This window comes from Anabrus simplex, chromosome 4 (genome assembly GCF_040414725.1).
Source record: "Anabrus simplex isolate iqAnaSimp1 chromosome 4, ASM4041472v1, whole genome shotgun sequence".
In the NCBI taxonomy this organism is placed as follows: domain Eukaryota; kingdom Metazoa; phylum Arthropoda; class Insecta; order Orthoptera; family Tettigoniidae; genus Anabrus; species Anabrus simplex.
The window spans coordinates 29,574,474-29,598,508 of record NC_090268.1 but is presented as its reverse complement, the minus strand read 5'-3'; positions in this window follow the sequence as shown (position 1 = coordinate 29,598,508).

The following is a 24,035-nucleotide window of genomic DNA, read 5'->3' as shown; positions in this document are numbered from 1 at the left end:
CGGCAAAGCCAATGAGGAATGTTTACTGACCAGTAGTGCATGTTTCTATGGTTGACTTGATCGTGATTTGTAAACGTTCTTTCGTCCGTAAACAAGATACATGACGACTTAGGTGTGTTATGTCTTAATACCAATCACACTCTGTTCTGAAAATAACTTACATGTATCTTTTGATGGAGAGAGACATGATATGGATGAAACCTATGACGGTGCCTCACTTATGTTACTTCCCTTCGCGATAGCCCCCCTGTGCGGGGTGAGGGGTCAGTAGAATAACACGCACGGTATCCCCTGCCTGTCGTAAGACGCGACAAGGGGTAGTCCCAGGCGCTCTCGACTTTAGAGCGTGTGTTTGCGACCACGGGGCCCTCAGTGGAATCCTGGCATTGTTTTCACTTGTGTCAAGGTCCTTGGTCAGCTCTTGTTCTTTTCCCACCCCGAGTGCATTCGAGGTCCTTCGTGGCCCTTGTCGTTCTTTGGAGGATAATTTTTCGAAGAGTCGGATCCCTTCCATTCTTTCTAATTAGTGTTAACTTATGTAGAGGATAGTTGCCTTGTTGTACTTCTTCTTAAAACAATAACCACCACCACCAACACCACCTCCGCAATAGCTAGGGAGCTAATGTGGGTATCTACAGCAATAGCTACTAGAACATTACTTTCGCCCTCTAGTACTGTAATTGTTTTATTCGGGAACTTTTCTGACGTGTTACACTTCCAGTCTCATGTACTTAATTAAAGAGAGTCTCAAATAGACGTCGATATGGGTGACGTCCGTCAGAATATACATTCATCGTATACTGGGATCACGTCGCCTTTTAACGCATTTGTAATTATCTTTGTCTCTAGGCTATTTTTACTACTTCCTTCTCTCCAATACTACAAAGTACTGGCCAGCAATCCGGCTCCATGGCTAAATAGTTAGCGTGCTAGCCTTTGGTCACAGGGCTCCCGGGTTCGATTCCCGGCAGGGTGGGGAATTTTAACCATCATTGGTTAATTTCACTGGCACGGGGACTGGGTGTATGTGTTGTCTTCATCATCATTTCATCCTCATCATGACGCGCAGGTCGCCTACGGCAGTCAAATCGAAAGACCTGCACCTGGAGAGCCGAACTTGTCCTCGGACACTCCCGGCACTAAAAGCCATACGCCATTTCATTTCACTGGCTAAGAAGTTTCAATGTGAGCCGTATTATAGAAATAAAACGTAAACATTATTTATCATCTGCGTAATAATTAGGGTAACATGTCTCACCTTATGGCAACAGAAGGTTTTTAGGTTATATTCAGGTTCGTACACACTGGTACGGCTGAGGGAACCACGTATACTCTAGGAGTGGTCGATCAACCAAACCAGATAGTATGGCAGTATTTTGCGAACTGTTCGCACTACAATCCTGCTACCAAATCTATTGCGATTCCAATCATCTCTTGACCTGGCCGATCTACGCCGTAGTACACCTGAGTACCATCTCCCTCATCCTGCGAGATGACGAACAGTCAACAGACCTCGTCATCCGTTTTGTGAGGGATAGTGGCCTTTTTTTTATCGTGTGTAAAAGTATATTTCCTATTAGTTTTTATTGTAATGTTACCTACGCTCTTATTCCAATGACCCTATTTTAGTTCGTGTTTGTGTATTTTAATGTTATTTTAACTTTTAACTTGAATGGTGAATGGCGTATGTATACCACTTTACTTCAAGGCAATACCTTATTCCAATGTAATCTACAGTTTTTCTCATTTTATTATAAAATAAGACATTGCGAATTAGATCCACTGATTACTTCATTTAGGGACTGCCTGGCCGAGGCGGCAAAGGCGTGCTCGGTTCGCCCGGAAGGACGTGGGTTCGAATCCCCGTCAGGAAGTCGTAAAATTTAAGAAAAGAGATTTCCACTTCCGGAGGTGCACATGGCCCTGTGGTTCACTCAGCCTACACCAAAAATGAGTACCAGGTTAATTCCTGGGGGCAAAGGCGGCCGGGCGTAGAGCTAACCACTCTACCCCATCAAGTAACGAGGTTACGGATAGTGGAAGCCTTTACCTTCCACCCCTCCAAGGGCCTTCATGGCTTGTACGGAGATGACTTTGCTTTGATTACTATATTTCCTAATAATATTTCAACATCATTTGTTTTTAAATTCTAGTCAGTGGATACATTTATTTTTTACATTTTAATTATCATGTCATTTCGTTCCATCTCGTACCATTAGGGGCGATGATCTAGATGTTAGGCCCCTTTAAACAACAGGCATCATCATCAAACATCTCTCTGCTGGGCTGAGTGGCTCAGATGGTTAAGGCGCTGGCCTTCTAACCCCAACTTGGCAGGTTCGATCCTGGCTCAGTCCGGTGGTATTTGAAGGTGCTCAAATACGACAGCCTCGTGTCGCTAGATTTACTGGCACGTAAAAGAACTCCTGCGGGACTAAATTCCGGCACCTCGGCGTCTCCGAAGACCGTAAAAGCCGTTAGTGGGACGTAAAACAAAAAAAATATTATTATTACAAACATCTCTACTTTTACTTCCTTTGTGTTAGCAGGCATATTTCCTTTTTAAAAGTATAAACTTAGTGCTTGAAAACCATTTTGAGCATTCTTGGAATCGCTGTATCCATTGCAGCAGACATTTTCGCAGAGCTAGCGTGTCTATTTTATCGTACTCTTCCTGACAGGCGTTCCAGAGGCCACTGATTGTGCGTGGACGTCTATTTCCTAAGGCAGTGTTTTCATCGGAATGTCAGTAAAAGAAATTGCACGTATTTCAGTTTTCGTCTCGATTCTCTCTAAGAAGAGAGGTGTGGCTTGATCTACCCATACCTGATTTGTTGCTCTCCCATACAGTGATGGGATATCTGTGTTATAAATGAGTGTTCAAAGCTCTTGTTGATAGTATGTAAGAGTTCACCTTCATATTATTAGCGACACTGCGAATGGTTAACTTGCCATTGTAGCAGTATCCAGCGATGATCATGAAACCCCTTGGAAAAATTTCGGGGCATTCTTTATACAATGATTTTTTTTTTGTCTCCAGGGCGGTAGTAAATCAAGTGGGGTTTGTTGCATTCGCTAAGGTAAAAATATGCTTCGTCTAATATCACCACATTTTTCCATCTGTCCCCTGCTTTCTTGCGTTAGTGGGACGTTCTGAAATGTGACGAGGCAACAGCTTGTGAGCTCTGCGCTTATGCCGCTTTTCTAATTGCAGGTCCTTGATGATTATGGTGTTAACTGTTGAAACATACATCCTCAATTTACATGCGATAGTCCTGTGCGGGAGTTACCACCTGAGACACGGGTATTCACTTTCCTCACCACTTCAGGTGACGGCTGGTGGCTGGTCGTGTATTTGCCTGTTTTCTCCCCCCTGTGGAATTAATCCCAGTCGTCCCTTGCCTTCTTTATTCAATACTGCACTGATCCCGTTCTGTGATATCAATAAATCACGATTCTTGCATATTCTTTGTATTGCAGAATAGCTATATTTAGCATCAGAAAGGGCTGTTATGTAGCCCTCCCAGTAAGGGTCAAGTCACTTCGGCATCGTTGCACCTAATGTCACGCAACTCTACACACACGTTCTCGGTACCCCGTTTTGACGAGCTCAGGTTGAGAACAGCGCCGCCAGCGGCCTTCAAACTCGTCACCAGAGATCGCGATCGACCTTCTGTAGGCCTGAATGTAAATTCATGCCCTCGTACTTTCTAAGGTGGTGCAGCTCTGTTTAGGTACACGTCCAGAGTTGAGGTACATTTAATTTGTCTACCACAAATGAACCCTTCCTTCGTTGTCAGTATTAAATATTTGACAGTGCCGAGAATGGACCCCAGTGCTCCGCAGACGACAGCTAACTGTTATAATACAAAAATGTACATGAAAATGATGTAGGCCCCTTTGATTTGAATGGTGATTGACCACAGCGCTGTGAATTTTTCTGTGTCAGAGGGACGACTTCGCTGGTTTTGTTTCCACTGTGTTGCTCCACTTCTGTCCCCACTACTATTAGCCTTGATCGAGTCCTGAATGGGCCGTCTGGTCCACGCATGGTGAGCTTCTCGTGGAGAAAGCGACTGTTGTTCTTCGCTCGCCACGTCTAGTTTGTGAAATATAATTTAAGTAGGCATGTTAACATGTGACACGACGATAGCGCACTCCAGAATGCTAAGTAGCTGTTTGTTAATGTTGACATTTGGCGGCCCACCTCAGCCACGAATATCTAATAGACTATTGTGTTTTACGAGACTCGATTAGTAAACGTCAGGTGTGGTGATTTTTTAAATCTTTTTTGCATCAACATCTTAAATGCCTGACGGATGTATCTTTCCAAGCCCACATGGGGGGAGAATAAATGGCAGATTCATTGGCTTTCAAAGGTCACCCAAGGACGGACGCGAAGACATGCATCTCTTTGTGGAACGCAGAAGAATTGTTCATTCAGGAGAGATCGGCTGGTGAGGTAACTGTTGCCTTCAACTGTCGTCTTTCAAAGCTGAGAGCATTGATGTTACGACATCTACATTTACAGAGTAGATGTGAACATTACCGACAAACCTTCAGAGGATGTTGAGGGATGTTAGCTAAGTATTTTGATATCAGGCACTAAGCTGTTGACTCCCTATTCAGTAATTCAATTCCATTCCGATTGTTAACACTTTCAGCCCCATGTGTATCAATTTGATACATGGTAAGTTATGAGCTCAGCCCCATGTGTATCAAATTGATACACCGTTAAACCCAGCCAGAAAGTTGATAAATTCACCCACAGCCCAAGGCTTACTATTGCATGAACTCGTTATTCTGGTGGCCTACAGGTGTTTTAAAACAAATAAAAACATTTTCTCATCTTGAACTCTCCTAAATAAGGTGTGAGTCAATAAGATGCACATGGGCTCTGAGTAAGTTATGTATGCACTTTTCGTGTGCGTCATTTTAATACACGCACAAAAATAGTTTTAAAATATTATTTATTAATTTATTTTTATTTCAAACACTTCCATACAGATTTGGATATTGTTTTATGTTACCAGGGTTAGGTTAAGTTACGTTAGAATAGGCGAGGTTAGATTAGGTGACAAGAATTTGAAATTTAAAAAATGGACACAGGAATCAGCATTAGGCGTAAATACATACAAAACTCAGTAGATTCCTTCAACTGATTTCTTTTACACTTTACTAAGAGCAACATTTTACTTTCTGTTACTTCGCTACATATCTATGTTTCTTGAAAAAACAGTCCATACACATGTACTTGAATTCTGGGCAACCAAAGCACATTGTTCTTACTTGACCAATATACGACCCAGCACCGTCCTGTGGTCCCACAGCCCCAGGGAGAAGAAGACACTATGCTATTTCAATGTACGTGTGAATCTGAAAGCCTCACACTTTGAAGAACAAGGCCCTGTCATGTGTGTCAATATGATGCACATGGGGCTGAGCGCCTTACTTGGTGTGTATCAGAATGATTCACATGGGGCTGAGCGCGTGTTAATTAAAACATCGTGGGCTGGGAGGAAATGTGCCTTCCATACCTCTGGGGCTGAAAGTGTTAAACTCGCCGGGCTGGTGGCCCTGGCCTTCTGACTCCAACTTGGCAGGTTCTATCCCGGCCCAGTCCGGTGGTATTTGAAGGTGCTCATATACGTCAGCCTCGTGTCCGTAGAATTACTGGCATGTACATGAACTACCGTGGGACTGAATTCAGGCACCTTGGCGTCTCCGAAAACCTTAAAAAGTAATTAGTGGGACGTAAAGCAAATAACATTATTATTTACTATATTTAAAAACGATCAACTGTGTTTGTTTACTCGCCATTTTTCTTTTGCTCTAATAATATAACGAGACTTCCAGAATTTATTTAGACAGAATATGGAGCTCGAGTTGTATTTTTACTATTTAGCGATTCACCATCATCTTCTTCTCCGTCCACGATTTTTTATAAAATTTGCTTTACGTCGCACCGATAGACATAGCTCTTATGGAGGCGATGGTATAGGATAGGCCTAGGGGTGAGAAGAAAGTGGTTGTGGCCTTAATTAAGGTACAGCCCCTGGCGTGAAAATAGGAAATCACGGAAAAAATATCTTCAAGGCTGCCGACAGTAGGGTTCCAACTCATTATCTCCTGGATGCAAGCCTACAGCTGCGCGGCACTAACGGCACAGCCAACTCGCCCGGTCTTCCTCTTCTTCCGCTTTTCCCACATCTGTGGGGTCACCGTTGTGAACTGCGTCACACATATGCATTTGACCCTGTTTTACGTCCGGATGCCCTTCCTGACGCCAACCCTGTATGGAGGGATGTATTCACTATTGCTTGTTTCTGTGATGGTTGGTAGTGTGGTGTGTTGTCTCAATATGAAGAGGAGAGTTCGGAGAGACACACAAACACCCAGTCCCCGAGCTAGAAGAATTAATCAGAAGCGATTAAAATCGCCCGACCCGACCGAAAATGAACCCGAGCCTCCTCTGAAGCGAGGGGTGGGATGTTGATCATTCAGTCAAGAAGTCGGGCGACTGTTTAGCTAAAATCAAACCAATCCCCATGCCACTACAGCCCTTGAAGGGCCTTGGCCTACCAAGTGACCGCTGCTCAGCCCGAAGGCTTGCAGATTACGAGGTATCGTGTGGTCAGCACGACGAATCCTCTCCGCCGTCATTCTTGGCTTTCTTGACCGGGGCCGCTATCTCACCGTCAGATAGCTCCTCAGTTCTAATCACGTAGGCTGAGTGGACCTCGAACCGGCCCTTAGGTCAATGTTAAAATCCCTGACCTGGCCTGGAATCGAACCCGGGTCCTCCGGGAAAGAGGCAGACACGCTACCCCTACACCACGGGGCAGGCGACTACTTAGCTAAGAACTAGGAAAATTAAGTGGTGATAATAAAAATGCCTAAATATAAAACAAATCGGATACATAAGTATTCATGACCTATACAGAGAACAAAATATCCAAAACGGAAATCCACAATTTTATTTTTGCATTTAAATTCTTTGAGACGCAGTTTTTCAATACGTCGGCTTCATCTGAATAATACCGTTACGTCCTATTGATTGTGCGCTTGGAGGTTAGAATGCATTACCGAAGATGTTTCGCTGCGCTGTTCTGATGAATTTGTATAAAAATGATCAAATGAAACTGAAACTACTCTCGACGAACACTCCTACATACCTATCTTTGAATATTTCCTTATTCCATGAAATTAGTAGCCGTTTTGGTTCCTACTTGAAATTCCACTAAATCGAACGAATTGCTACAATCATTCTTTTTGTAATTACTGCAACGAGACTCTAGAATACACTCCCAATGGACATTCGGCACGTTACTTCCTCTCAAAAATTCAAATCTGCCTGCCGAAAGATTTTCGTGGGAACATATAACTGAGTTGTGTGAGTGGGTTTTCTTTTATCTGTTATACACATTCAGTCATTATCATTATTATGTTTATTTAACGTTGAAACTAGTGAGTATATGTGGTGGGGAGACGTGCCGCGCAGTAGTGACCGGCCAAGTTACGGTTAAGGGGGACGAGTCACACCCGTACAATTGGAGTATTGTGTAGGGTCATCCTCGATTTTGTTTCATAGAACAGTCAGTGTTTTATTTGTAACAGTACGTTTTTATAACAATGAAACAACAGAATCACGTACATGAAATATTCACTATTATACAACGTATTATCCGACTTTATCCACTTTTATTTTTGAGGAGCTTTCGCTTATCCCAAATATCAACAACCAAGGGATTATAAATCTATTCATTTTTTGCACTATGAAGTTATACTTGACAATGGTTTCTGGTACGTATGTGGGTCGCTTTTATCCAAGTAGATCCTCCGAACACACGTATTCTACATTAACATGCGCAGGTTTTGACAGCTACTTGATGGTAGTGGAGATGGCTGTTTAAGCAAATTATTCTCATATTTTTACGTGGTATGACTTTCTCCCTAAAAGCCATAGGGTAAAAGTTGTTGGATGAAATAGACGAGATTAATCCCCTCCTCTATCCCCTCAACATTAGCTCAAAGGGAAAGAGAATGAGTCTCGATCACGAATTGAAAAATTATATTTGGAATTTCCCTAAATAAATTAGGCAAGTTCTTTTTGAGAAAAATGAACAACATTATCTTTCGTTCTGCGCTTGTTGCCGAGTTAATAAATACAATTGCAAAGTCAAGGAAAGATATCTGGGAAATAGTCCAAAATTATCCGTGATGTGGACATTGATGGCAATCAGCGTCAGGGCTTCAAGATGTGAATTAATTAACTGCAAACTTTATCACTATACTAAGCGTACGTATGTGTTGCGTTATCTTTAAAATCTGGTTGACGCAAGATTCTCATGTGATTTATTAAATGAGCACTCTGAAAGAGGCAACGGTGAGGTATTTCTAAACACAGGAGTTCCAAAGAAAAGAAGTAGACAAGTAATGGTCTTTGAGCAATAAGTTTGTTACATTGGCACAATGATTTTATTACTGCAAATGCTGCTATATGACAGGCTAACTTCCTGAGAAACGCTTGCAACCATCAGGAACCTTTTCGCATTACGAAGTAAGTGACTTGGGATAGCAATTTGAAATGGAGGTAATTTGTTTTGAAAGGCATGGCACTTGTCATGGGAACATTTAAACTAATGATGATTTATGAGCCCTTGCAACTAGTGACCTCCAGATTTTTAACCTTAGGAAAGAAGAGACAGTAACAAAATAATTTACAAAATTCTTCTCTCTCTCTCTTTCTGTATGTGTGTGTGTGTGTGTGTATTTTATGATAAGTAAATAAAATGGCAATTTACATGTAATTACTTTGATATGTTGGAAAATAAATTCGAGTACCTCAAGAAATCTTGTAGTTCGTGGACAGTGGCGATGAAAGTGACTGTTTTAAGGGGCTGGGCTTCGTGGCGTGAACGGTAAAAGAGCTGGCTTCTGAGCCCAAGTTCGCGGGTTTGAACTAGTGATGGGATAATCGATTACAAAATAATCGCTTATTAGATTATTTCATTTTATTCGACTATTCAATTATATTTTCCATTCAATTATTTTTCGATTATTCATTCGAATGAATGAGGCAATCGAATTGTGAATATTTTTCCATCCGATTAATTTTTCCATTATTAATTTGAAACTCCATAATAGTGAATTTTTCCATTCGATTATTTTTTCGATTATTCATTTGAAACTCCATTCGAATGAATGAGACAATCGAATAGTGAATTTTTCCATTCGATTATTTTTTCGATTATTCATTTGAATGAATGAGACAATCGAATAGTGAATTTTCCCATCCGATTAATTTTTCCATTATTCATTTGAAACTGCATTTGAATGAATGAGACAATTGAAGAGTGATTGCTTTCGAAATAATAGCATGAAAAGTGACGTTATTAAGACAGTTAATTGACTCAGTCTTTTCAACATAAATTATGGCGTTACGTTTGGAAAAAGGCGTATTTCTATTTATCATAAGAGTTCATCTATTTGCTTATTTCAATCGATTATCCATCCGACACACTTAAACCGAAAACTTTATTCCTGACGCATCCGAATATTCTATGCGATACGACTGAATGATATTTGAAACTCATTCGATTATTTTATTCGATTATTTAAATAATCGGATGGGGTTTATTCGATTATCCTACCGCTAGTTCGATCCCGGTTAAGTCCAGTAGTGTTTGAAAGTGTTCAAATACGCCAGCTTCATATTACTAGATTTACGGCGCGTTAAGCCTTTATAGGGCAGACGGCTGGGGCACTTCATAGAAACATGAAGCTTGGCTGTTATGCATGTTTTGCTGTTCGAATGTAAGATACGAGCAAACATATTTCTAAAGTATTCAAATGATGGAGAAATCAGCTTCAAACACAAACACATCGTGGGTTTCAGCGAGTGTCACCGCAGCGTACTTGTTGAGGAGGGGTCTGTGTTCAAAACCCTCCCATGGCGAAGTTTTAATGTTGAAAACATTTCTTAGCAAAGTAGGGGTCCTTGTAATACGAAAAAAGGAAAATTATGCAATTTCCTCAATTGTACCGAAAGTTGAAGGTCTAACTGGCCCGGAAAAGTTTCAAATTGTGAGTCTTGGATAGAGCTGTATTAGAGTAAAAAACAAAAATAATAATAATAATAATTCGAAAATCACTTCCGGCCGCTTGTTTCTCTACTCGTTTTTAAAATTCAATCCTTGACAAATTAACTTATTTACAAAATTATTTCTGTAATGTGTTCCTTTGTTCAATACCCTCAGGTCTTTTTTACTTCTTGAATAATTTTTTTTTTTTTTTTTTGGTAGTTGCTTTACGTCGCACCGACACAGATAGGTCTTATGGCGACGATGGGACAGGAAAGGGCTAGGAGTGGGAAGGAAGCGGCCGTGGCCTTAATGAAGGTACAGCCCCAGCATTTGCCTGGTGTGAAAATGGGAAACCACGGAAAACCATTTTCAGGGCTGCCGACAGTGGGATTCGAACCTACTATCTCCCGAATACTGGATACTGACCGCACTTAAGCGACTGCAGCTATCGAGCTCGGTACTTTTTGAATAATGTCCTCACTGAATGCAGATATAAGGGCTTAAGTGAAACTCTGCATTGATTAACATGAGCGCTTATAGTGGTGCTTAAATGAAACTCTGCATAGACTCACATAAGCGCTCGTAGTGGTAGAAAATGGCAAGCTGGTAATGCAATCAACCGGATAAGGATGGTTGAGAAAAAGATTGTAAATTTTAGGTGTAAATAAATAATATATTCTCATAATTTATTATATTTTATTTACCTAAAACTCGTAGCTAATATCCCTAGGATATTGAGTTGCTTGCCTGAAGGATGTTTTTTCTTGTATTAGTGCTCTCTGTCCGGTCTTAATGCCACGTAGAGATTTAGCACCACCGCCTCGCAAAGTCCATTTGAATTCGCCCGCGAACGAATCTGATTCGCTAGCTTCAGCAGCTGATAAAATGACAAGGGCACGAGATATCGAATTTTTTACAATTATTTATCAGTATGACCAACCTTCTAACGCTAATATACGCGGTTCACGTTGTTTCTGACCATCCTGTATATTCTGACCCCGGGTATCACAGCAGAGGGTGCTGTAATGAAACTCGGCATATACAACAGCGGAAATTGAGAAGTGTTGCACCGTTAAGCACTTCCCGCACATATGCCAAATTTTGTGGAAATGATAACCAAATAACAGGTATTAAAGGCTTGAAAGTTTGCCCCTTTCATCGAAAATAACGGCCAATTTCATTACGAGGTGTCACCACCTCGAGCATGGATACACTCTCGAATTCGTGGTGGCATTGAATCAGAAAGTCTTCGACTCTCATCTTGAGGAACTTTTCTCCCTTCCTGAAGCATATGTTGTAGTAGTTCTCGAAGCTCTGTGGATGGTGTCACAACAAACACCTTCCCGTGGCATCCGAAATATACTCTATGGGAGAAAATCAGGAGAACGGGCAGGCCAGTCTTGGATCCGTATATCGCCTAAGGTCTGGTCTGATTTGCTCGCTGTGTACGCTCTTGCATTATCATGCTGGAACATGTCATTTGGATGTGTGACCATAAAAGGTATCACAAGAGGGCCTTCCACTGTTTCCATATACAGTCGAAATCGTTTATAGCGACATCGCTTTTAACGACGTACTGGATATAACGGCGAACTCTAACGGTCCCGTCTAAATCATATATAAACACTGTACTTAAAAGTCGCTTAGTACGATATCGCTTTTTACGACATATCGCATAAAACGACGTATTTTGATCACATTTCCGGATAAATATATCGGTTATAACGTCCAATGTTGATTTTTGTTTGTTACGTATTGGGGATTGTTGACAACAATGTAACGTTTATTATTGTAGATTTCAAAACATGTGGCTGTTAAATAGTCAGGACAGACATCGCTGTGAAGATGATTCTAAAGAAAAGGAAAGTGTTTAATACGGAAGAAAAGTCACACATAATATGGCAATTAGAAAATCGGGATACAAATGTCAGCATCGCGAAAAAATTGGGAGTATCACGCTGAACGATAAAATTTTGGAAGGACAGAGAGAAAATAAGTCTCTTTTCGAAGAAAAATCTTAAAGAATCAACGGAGCCAGATCATCTGAGCATAAAGATATTAAAAAATCTTTACTTAGACGGGTTAAGCAGCAAAGAATAAACAATGTACCGATCAGTAAACATAGGCTATTCTTCAAGTGAAAGCCAATTAAATTCCTCATAGTCCCACTCCACAAATACTGTTTTGTACTCTAAATACAGTACTTATTTCAGTTGGGTTTTTGAAGTTTATTTTTCATTAACCATGTTAGTGCGGAGACTGAAACTTAGAGATATGACATTTTTCGCAAAAAAATAAAAATAAAATAAATAAATTGGTTTGTGCAACTATCAGCTATAACAACTTTGATTGGCGGTCCCTTCGAGGTCTTTGTAACCGATTTTGACTGTAATAGCGGACAGTTATTTTTCCCTGATCGACTACGATATCAGTCCTAAAGCACCTAGGTGAGAGATATACCTCACAAGAATCAGAGACGGATTAGCCAGTTCTACTACGAATATACTCTCTTGGATCTGACAGCCGAAGACAGAAGTACTAAATGGCATAGAATGCCACTCATCATCTCAGTCCAGCTTCAAGCAACCTGTTTCGGAAGGTTCATGGCGATACGCTGCTTATAACTATTGCTCCGATTTCGACTGTTATCAATTGCCTATTCGTGAGAGACATTTGAACAGTCCGACGATCGTATCTTGCTGTGGTCTGTGTGGAAGGACCTGTGCCTTGTCGTCTTGATACAGTATTCTCCTGGGTCCATCTCCTTACCACTATGAGCTGCCGTCCTGGGAGTCTTGGGTTCGATTCCGGGTACTGCCAGAAATTTAAGAGTGGCAGGAGGGTTGATATGTGGTCAAAACGGTTCATGTAGCTCACTTCTATTAAGAAGCTGCACTATCTCGGGGCGAGGACACGAATTTTTTACTACAGCTAATCAGCCCGTCTCATTCATACCCTCTGTGGGTGTGGGACACAGACGAAAAATACACCTACGGTATCGCCTGCATGTCGTAAGAGGCTACTAAAAGGGGCGACCAAGGGATGACTGAATTAGAACCATATGACCACTTGTAATTAGTACCATCACGCGAGGAACACCATGGGTGGCTTTGCTTGTGAGAAATACCACTATGTTAGGTACACAGTAGGTTTGTGATTAGTTGCAACAGTGGGTGGGTCACTATGGGTTTATAGTACACGTGATTTGTACTATTATGTGCAGAACACCACGGGCTTACGTCGCCTCTGATTAGTACCACTATATGAGCGACACCGTGAGTCTGCGTTACCTGTGCTTAGTACCCACTAAGTGAAGAAGACCACGGGATAGTACGAGTCCCTATGCTTAGAACACCTATGTGACGAGCACAATGGGTTTGCGTTGGCTGTGAGTGGCGCCATAATGTGAGAAGCACCACAGGTCTGCGTTACCTGTGCGTATTACATTACCGGTGAGTAGTACCACAATGTGTGGAACACCGTGAGTCTACGTTAGTTGTGATTACTACCGCTACATGAGAAGGACCATGGTTCTACTTTACTAGCAATAAGTACCATTATGAGGTGCCGCTGACCTGGATTTTGGACCCCTTTCGGACAATAAGCAGCATCGATTCAGGATTGTGCTTTGGAAGCAACCTCTTGGTCAGTATATACTATGTTTTAATAGCTCAAAACCTGTAGCCTATATACAAAAACAAAACAAACCCTATGGCACTACAGCCCACCAAGGGCCTTGGCCTACCAAGCGACCGCTGCTCAGCCTGAAGGCCTGCAGATTACAAGGTGTCGTGTGGTCAGCACGACGAATCGTCTCGGCCGTTATTCTTGGCTTTATAGACCGGGGCCGCTATCTCACCGTCAGATAGCTCCTAAATTCTAATCACGTAGGCTGAGTGGACCTCGAACCAGCCCTCAGGTCAAGGTAAAAATCCTTGAACTGGCCTGGAATCGAACCCGGGGCCTCCGGGTGAGATGCAGGCACGCTATCCCTATACCATGGGGCCGGTACCGTAGCCTATTATGCTGCTTACATTTTTCAAGTTAACTTTTATTACGGAGGGGGTTTGAACCCCGTCCTAACCTCACTCCCCCCCCCCCCTTGGGTACGGCCTTGGTCACCGCACACCACGGACACACCTTGCATAAAGCAAGAGCCTCGTGAGCACCTCGCACTGGAGGACGTGAGAGCCAGCTCGCAAAGGCGAAGTGAAATGAAATGGCGTATGGCTTTTATTGCCGGGAGTGTCCGAGGACGGGTTCGACTCGCCAGCTGCAGGTCTTTTGATTTGACTCCCGTAGGCGACCTGCGCGTCGTGATGGGGATGAAATGACGATGAAGACCACACGTACACCCAGCCCCCGTGCCAATTATGGTTAAAATTCCCGACCCTGCCGGGAATCCAACCCGGGACCCCTGTGACCAAAGGCCAGCACGCTAACCATTTAGCCATGGAGCCGGACAAGGGCGAAGTCACATAGTTTGAATTCATAAAGTTGATGATTGACTAATCGAATCGACTCTGAACGATATCAGTAATAGGCCGTACAAGTGTTGGATCATCTAGGCCAGGAAAGGTACTGGTCGCACGAGGAGTGAGGCCACTACCTTACCTTCAATAGCAGACGCTTTCATGAGATTGAAGGAGAAGAAATTGACTGGTCAGAAGTAGCGGCGCTAAGAAGCTCGCCGCCCCTCCCCCCACCCTACCCCCCGTAATAATTGAAAAAAATGGGCCCCTCGTTTCCTGGTAAGGAAAGTTTCAAGTTTGTTTCGTATTTTTATAATTAATCACACACAGTCGTTTGTGATAAATTATAATAATAAGTATTACAATCAGCACTGTTACTAAGATGGCTTTGAGTTTATTTCGTAGTACAAGATTGTGTATTATTACAGTGAACAGCAACGACAATAATAATAATAATAATAATAATAATAATAATAATAATAATAATAATATACAATTTCGTTTTCATATTCGAAGGAATTAAAGTGATACACTGATATGGTACGAACACACACGCACACACACACACACACACACACACACACACACACACACACACAAGAAATGCATATTACAATTATAGTAAACAAAACACGCTGACCATCATAATATTAAGAAATAATGTCGTTCTTAGAACCAAATAATTTACAACTCAAACGTCCATCCTAGGCCCACTTAGCTACACTGACTGCCGAGAATTATAAACAGGCTCGAGGCTTCAGTATTTAGAGTTTAGATAAGGAGGCTGTCTTTCTTATCACATCTTCGCTGACTACTGGGTTCTCAGAACTGGCTAATTACTTCAAAAGCTTTGTTGATTGTTGTGAGTGGCAGCAAGGAATGGTTATTATTGGAACAGGCTGGGAAACCCACGTCCTTTCAGAAAACTACCGTACTCCCATAGACGAAAGAGTCTCTGCACTACGACGGCCAGAGTATGGAATAACCTTCTGTAACACAACTAATACTGTGTTGTGTGCTGTAGCTTTATCAATATGTAAAATCAGCTACTGAATTAAGAAACAGTCATGGGGCCCCCCAACCTGCGGGGTCGGTTGGGTCCTTATCGCCGCCGCTGCTGGTCACAGACTCGCCAGCAAATCAGAGCTATCTATTCACAGATCCTCTGAACTCTTTAAGGAATCTCCAAACCATTCCAATTTAAATCTTAGAGACTATCCAACAAACACCCATAAAAAACAATCACTTTGCTTAAGTATACTCCGGCTGAAGTTCTAGCCACATTTATCTCGAGGCCATGGATCTTTAAACATGTATTTCATAAGAAGAACTCCGTGTCTTCTTCCCTCGCAATTGATCGTATCTCTGTAAATACAAGTCGTTTAAGAACGAGACCAGTGACCTGAACATGCCCGCTCGCCTCAAGGAGCTGACGAGTTATGATGGAAGTTATTGGCAACGACCAGCGTGAAGGTTTGATACAGCTTTGACGAGGAACTGCCCATGAGGGTCTATATCATTTGAGGAAAAAATACATCTTCCTTCGTAGGCCGCGAAATCAATCACGCCTTTACTACCTTGGCTAAGCAGCCCATGCCTTGGTTAAGCAGCCACATGTAAATAATAATAATAATAATAATAATAATAATAATAATAATAATAATAATAATAATAATAATAAAATCATTCATGTAGTATTGGCCAACTTCGGGCCGCGTTATTTTAACTGGCTACTTGTGGCTTTGATGTCTGCCCGGTACTTCCGCAGGCGTTCTTAGTGTCATTCCTTCCTCTCCTGCCTTTCCTGTTTTTAATTTTGGCTTCTCTCATGAACCCTAGAACGCTTTAAGTTTCTTATATCAATATGTCTTATGTCAATATATGCGATTTCCACTTCTTCAAGGTCTCTATCCACCTCAGTGAACCAAGCCCCTTTGGTTTTCTTCTGCTGAAAGAAGGTAAAGATGAGGTTGGTCGGTCTTGTTTGGTACATTCGTGTCATACGCTCATAAAAGGTCATTCTTCTTTTCCGGATGGTATCGGTAATCTTCTCTGCGTGGGTGTATAGTTCGTCGATATGCCGTCTCCTGTACTCCACATAGTCTTTGAGGGGACCGAAGATCTTTCTCAAAATCGTCCTTTCTTTGGTCTCCAGTTTCTCGATCACGCATTTTTTGTTCATTGTAAGACATTCTGAAGCGTATAAGACCTCATGACGGATGACACTGCATAATGCAGTTTGCTTTCAAAGATATGGACTTTTAGTTGTAGAGGCCCTTCCTTAAATGATACCTACGCCATTTCCATTTTGTTCATCCGTAATGTGAAGGCTTCTTTCTCTGACAAGTTTGGTGTTAAGTAGTGAATATTCAAGATAAACTTAAATAGTATAACCAAATAGTCCGCCTATTCAATACAACATATAATTTATTATATTTAGTACATGTTTCGTCTCCTAAGGGACATCATCAGCTATGATAAATTAACATTAATATATCAGAATACAAAATAGGTATTATTAAAGTTGGAAAGGCACATCAGTATTTTAATTTTTAATGATTTAAATGTCGTAACCATACATCAATATTTTAATGTGTCTTTCCAATTTTAATAATATGTATTGTGTCTTCTGATATATTAATGTTAATTTATCATATCTGATGATATCCCTTAGGGGACGAAACATGTACTAAATATAATAAATTATACATTGTATTGAATAGGCGGACCATTCAGTTATAATATTTATCTTGAATATTCACTACTTGATTATAGTCAATACTGAATTAGTATTATTAAAATGAAGCTGTTAAAGCTTGTTACTTGTAAAGTTTGGTATTATCAGTTCTCCCAGATACTTGAAATTACCTACTTGTATCATTTTGTGTTATCCCACTGTGAGCTCTCTGGGTGCCAGCTTGATATTAGTTTAAAAAAATCTTTTCTCAAAAGAGATCTGTAGGCCTGCCTTCGCTGCTTGTGTTTTAAGCTGAGAAACCTGTTCCATGGCTGTATTTAAGGAATCAGAAACAAATTCCAAGATCATCTGCAAAAGACAGGCAATCAACATCAAAATGTTGGCTTTTGCACCTTAGCCTGACTCCGATTTGAACTCGTTGATTATTCAGTTGTCTATTCAGAACTTTTCAAGGATACAGTTGAGCAGTAGATGTGATAGCCCATCTCCTTGCCTAACTGCTATCTTGATTTCAAAGACGGAATTTTGTCCTGATGGATTTCTAATGCCATGAGGCTTGACTTACTTCTAGCACATTTAAATACCGAACTGAGCCAAGATCGATTTTGCCAAGCTCGGTTCCAAAGGCCAGCCCTTGACCGCCTGAGTTTCTCAGCTCGGCTACTTCACAATCACCAAGATTCTACCAGACTTTATTTGTACTCTTTCTCTTGTAACTTTATGACCTTGCTCTGGTGGTTTCTTGTTGTCAGAACGTCGTACTTGATTTCTTTTTCTATCTTGTCTAAAGCCTGACCCTATTCATTCATCATAGTTGATATTTCTCGTGAGTATCGTACATTAGGTGTCCCTTGACACAAATATGTTAAGTACATTACCATGTAGGCTCTATCTATTAACTCCTCGCCGAGACTGGTGCAGCCAAGACGCGCACACTGTTTGCCCACAACTTGAGAGGTAGGCTCGCTCTAAGTGCCACGCATATTTGGTTGTATTTGTACACAGGAGCACTTGTTTGATTAAGCTTTCTGCTCAGGAATCGCACGTGAAAGCGGTTCCACACAAATGCGAAAGGAAAGTTTGCTAGAAAATCCCTATAAAGAATCTTAGCTTAATGAACTTGGGACACAAGGGAAGTAAATGTGTCTTTGGACAAGATAATCTCGTTTCACATTTCCTAGTACGCCCCTTCGATGATGCTCTGGTTTCCATAATAGCTGATGTTAGGACGATTGCTCCTCGGCTAGGCAGCCCCTATCACAAAGTCGTCTTCTTCTTCTCCCTCTCCTTTTTGTTCCTTATAACAAAACCATACTCTATCTAAATCAAGAAGGAACTCCTTAGGGGTGGTTAACCATTCTGGACCGTCATGTACGTAATGTCCGGCTCCACAGCTGAGTGGTCAGCGTTTTCGCCTGCGGTCTTCAGGGCCGCAGGTTGGATTCCCGGCCGGGTCGAGAAATGTAAACAATAATTAAAAAAAGTACCTCTTCAGGCCTATCAATCGTGAAATTACCAGCGTTTCGTCCCACCGTAGCTGTGGGCTCATCAGTTGGATTGCTACACGTTTCCAAGACGCTGAGTGGTAGTGCGCCATTGAGACACCACTACTAAATGTTTTCATTCCTCCCTTGAAGGGGAGGCTGGCCTGTTGGAAGGCGACGGAGCAGGAGATGTGCGGTGAAGGTGAGAGGGTTAGAGGCCGTTGCTTATGCCAAAAACTGTTCCTTGTGCAGGATAATGGAAAACCCACGGAAAATCATTCTCAGGACAGCCGACGCGGCGATTGGGAGCAGCCCCTCTCCGTCTGCCGAATACAGAGACGTAGAGACCTGGCCATTCCTCCTCTGCTCGGTTGCCCGGTCAGAACGCAGAGCTGTCGGACCACGGATCACCCGTGGCCACTTGTGGGCCGAGACCCACTGCAAGCCTCCAATGTAGGACAGTGCAGTGACAGTGCACTAGAGGGAGCATGTGCCTCCACTGCCTTTGCTCTTGTATCAAAAATTAAGTTCCTACAAGGAAACCAAAATTGTAGTTCATCAATTGCAAGTTTTAAAAACATTTAAGCCCTTTAGGTCTGTATTCTTCTTCTTCTTCTTCTGATTCTTCTTCTTAAGACGTCATCTCCAAACGGAGGTAGACGATCCACACGGCGAGCTCTGATCTTGACGTTGCAGCCATGCCATGAGAATTTATTGGAACATCTCTCAGGATCTTTAATGCAGTGGTTTCCCGTTGCCTTCTGCATCCTTATGCCGTTTACCAAACTGGTTCCTCCGCCTTTGGGAACAATTTCTTGTCCCCAGGACCCATACCCGCTCATCCACTCTCAAAGAGACTGTTGGTACTTGGTATAGGGGATCTCCTTATACCGGGAGATAATCGGTCCCTTCATTCGTTAGCCGCCTGTCGTTGGCCCCTCTCTACCGCGGGGAGGTGAATGTCAGGATTTCACCGTCATTGAAACAAGGACCAAATGGCATTTCCTTGTTTCTCTGGTTCTTTAGAGAGGTTCAGGTCTTTGCAATCGTGAAATTATCAGCGTTTCGTCCCAGTATAGCAGTGGGCTCATCAGTTCGATTGTTACGTCTTTCCTTTAAACGCTTATTGTCCCTCGCTCGGGGACTAAGAATTTGTGTCGTCTCCAACATTCCTCCAAATCATACATTCAACACAACTCTAATCACCAGCGCAGTAACTCAATGCCGCCCATCCTCAGCAGAGGATCTGCATTAGTAGGGTGCACAAGCCAAGCAATTAGCCACTCAATTATTATTATTATTATTATTATTATTATTATTATTATTATTATTATTATTGTTATTATTGATTCGTTATGCACAATTAAAGAGCGCGTTTGAACTTATTAGCACCTTTCTCTTCTTCTCTTCCCAATATCTCTTCATCCTCTCGCTGTGTTCCTTTGTACGTTGTACAGTCCATCCTGTATTTAGTCAGATGGGCTTTACCGAATATTTGTGTTTGTGAATTAAGGTTCTGTATTTTATTCTATCTTGAGTGGTTTCTTCATTACCGCCAAATTCATTTAGGTCTTCACTGCTTTCTTTCAGCCAGTTATTGTGATTTTTCATTGATTAGGCTAAGTTCAAAATGTTCTTTTTGAGCCTGTTGCATCCGTTCTATATAAGTGACCATAAAATTGTAATCGCCGTTTCCTGCTTGTATCTGTGATTTTTTTTTCTGTATCTTGATATAGACCTATTTCATGTGATTTCTTTTTCATCCAAATTCTATTTTCGCATTTTGGTCCTAATATTTTCCACCAATTATAACAGTTTCAGATGCATAAAGTGCTTCTGTTTTAACTACTGTGTTACAATGTCATAATTTTGCTTTTTTTTTTTTTTTTTATATAGTTCTTTTCTTGTATGTTCCAAGTAATTTTGTACGCTCTTTGAATTTTTACGATTCTTTCTTTGTTAGCTTGCTGATTTAACCCCGCTGGTTCAATAATTTCATCTAGATACCTATATTCGTCTACTTGAGCGATATTTCCATGTTTGATGATTAACGGCAGACTGTTAAAACCTGATCTAGTCCCTTCTATATACTTTTTCTTTCCATAAGAAAGTTGTAGTCCTGTTTTGGCTGCTATTTCATGGAGTTTTTCTAGAGACTGGATTGCTTCCTGTCTGTTGTTAGATAGGATTGCAATGTCATCAACAAATGCTAGGCAGTTAAGATTAATGCTGTTTTGGATACATATTATTATTATTATTATTATTATTATTATTATTATTATTATTATTATTATTATTATTATTATTATTATTATTATTATCGTTTCAGCCATCTATGGGCTACGATTACGCAACTTCATTGCTTTCTCAAGTTCTTTCTCCTTCCTCTTTCGCCAGTATTCCTTCATCCGTTGGCTTGCTCGTGCTCGTTCTTCTGCCGAGAATACTCTATTCTTCCTCGTTTTCTCATCATTTAGATCCTTCACCTCCGCAACTCTCTGCCTGAAGATTTTTCTGTTTGTTATATCTTCTGTCGTGATCCCACATTTTTCTAAATCTCAGTGGATTTCTTTTACCCATGAGACTTTTGTCTTCCTGTTCTCCTGGAAGGTGAGGATCCTGTTGGCGAGTCTCTCCGATCCCATCCTTTTAATATGTCCGTAGAACATCAATCTCCTCTTTTTCATTGTGGTGGTGGTGTTTTCAAATTGTCGGTATAGTTCTCGATTTGGTCCCATGTGAAACGTAAACTTGTCTGATGATTTTATGGGTCCAAGAATCTTTCTAAGGAACCTCCCCTTTATTTCTTTTCCAAATCTGAGAGTCCCTTCATGGCTATTGTCTCAGCTGCGTATAAACATTATTATTATTATTATTATTATTATTATTATTATTATTATTATATTTTTACATCGTTATGCCCTACTCAGCAGCACGGTTGAACTTCCTTAGCTGATGTGTTGGCCTTCTTTTCGTCCCAAAATCTCTTCATCCTCTCGCTGAGCTTCTTCCTTCGTTCTTCTGTCCAAGTTATAGTAGCTCTGGTGTTGGGTTTGTCTTCAAAGTGGTTATTGTCGATTTTGGTTCTGAATTTACATCTGTCCTGTACAATGTCTTCTGAGATTTTAATTTCCTGGAGATCTGTTTCAATTTCACGAAGCCAGCTGTTCTTAATTTTAGACGAAAGGGCCAGGTTGAGAATTCTTTTAATTAGCCTGTTAGTGTTCATTCTGATAATGTGTCCATAAAATTTCAATAGTCTTTTCCGAAAAGTGTGAGAATTTTTTTCAGAATGACAATATATCTCCTGGGATGATTTTTTTCTCCATATTCCATCTATACAAACTGGGCCAAAATTTTTTCGTAAAATTTTCCTTTCTTGTTTCTCAATGTCTTTGGTTAAAGATCCGCCACCAATGATTAAGGTTTCTGAGGCATATAACGCTTCAGGTTTGATCACTGTATTATAGTGTCTAAGTTTTGTATTATTATTATTATTATCATTATTATTATTATTATTATTATTATTATTATTATTATTATTATTATGTGTAAGCAATCTTGAAAAACTAATGACTCGCAATGCACTAAAAATACGATTCTCTTGAAGATGTTCGTTTTTTTTAAGATGGAGTGAACTTCCGTGAAGTGAAAGTTACTTTACTGCTCTTGATGCAAGTTAAAATTCTGCGTTGATCATTTTGAGAGATCCGAAAATGACCACCTTGTGAAATATAGCTTCAATATCCTAAAATTCATATTCCTACTCAGAGGCAGGTTCATTTCGTCACTACTCAAAGGTGAACTGTTCGTCGTTCTCCTGTGGACAGGGTGTTCTATTAGCAGGCAGTATTGTGGGACACGCTTCAATAATATCAACAATCATTGTGCTTTGTCGACATCAAAGCGGGATGGGTTCCTCAAGAGGAAATGTATTGACAGTCTCCTTCGCTGAAAGGTCAGCGTAGTGGCCTTCGACTCAGAGTTACCTGAATTCAATTCTCGACCAGGCTGGGGCTTTTAACTGCGTATGATTAGTTCCTCTGGCTCAGGGAATGGTTATTTATGCTCGTCTTATACTTCTTTTCTACCCTCTATGAGTGAGGGACGCAGACAATGACTACACCCACGGTATCCCCTGCCTGTCGTGAGAGGAGACTAAAACGGACGATCAAGGGATGATGACATTACAACCATGAGACTACTTGTGATTAGTACCATTACGTGAGGAAAACCATGGGTCTACGTTATATAGCAGCAGTACTGAGGAACACTACGGGTCTGGGCGTAGCTTGTGAGAAGTGTCATCATGTGTTTTCACTGGTGGGTTCCACTGTGTTCAGAATGGATCTGCGTTACCTATGAATAGTGCCACTTTATGAGAAACACCATGGGTATACGTTGCCTGTCATTAGTACCACTATGTGAACAACACCATGAGTATACGTGTTTAGTTACACCAAGTGAGGAACACCACGGGAATACCGGCGCCCATGTGAGGAACACCATAACCTGTGATTAGTACCATTATGAGAGGTCGGTGACGTGGATTTTGGACCCCTTTAGATAATACGCATCATCCCAGTAATTGAGACATTGTTTTTATTTCACCATTCGTTTTAGATTCTAGTCAGTGGATACATTTTGAAGGTTGAATTATCGTGTCATTTCTTTGCGCCTCGTACCATTAGAGGCCGATGACCTAGCTGTTAGGCCTCTCTAAACAACAAACATTATCATCACACTTCTTTTCACATGCATACAACACAGCACACTACCAACCACCACAGAAACACACAAAGTGGACGCATGAGGTTGGCGTCAGCAAGGGCATCCAGCCGTTTAACTGGGCCAAATATACGCATATTGTCTACCCCAATACATTGCGTAAAGGGATAGGAAGAAAAACAACATATGAGTGCAGCGAAACTAATCCAGTGACCTCTTACACACTCGATATTCAGTAACAGTTCCCCTCATTCTGTTCATCAGTGTTGAATTCCGATCACGTCTCCTGTATGTGGGCATAGTGTTCAAACCCGTTCATTCACCTACTGGCTGAATTGCGGCGAGAAAGGAAATTGGATTGCTTAGCTGAGGTCAAGACGCTCATAACTTAACGTTAAAGTTTCCGGTGTTTGATTTTGTTCTACAGCAGCATGAAAAGACTAGTTCCTGTCGGTAGTTTCTTCAGTTACGACTTATCACCGTAATATTCCCTTTGTCCACCAAAAAATCGCAGAGATGGGAATGTATAGGTAAAATACAAGACAGTCATATAGAATGTGCAAAGTTC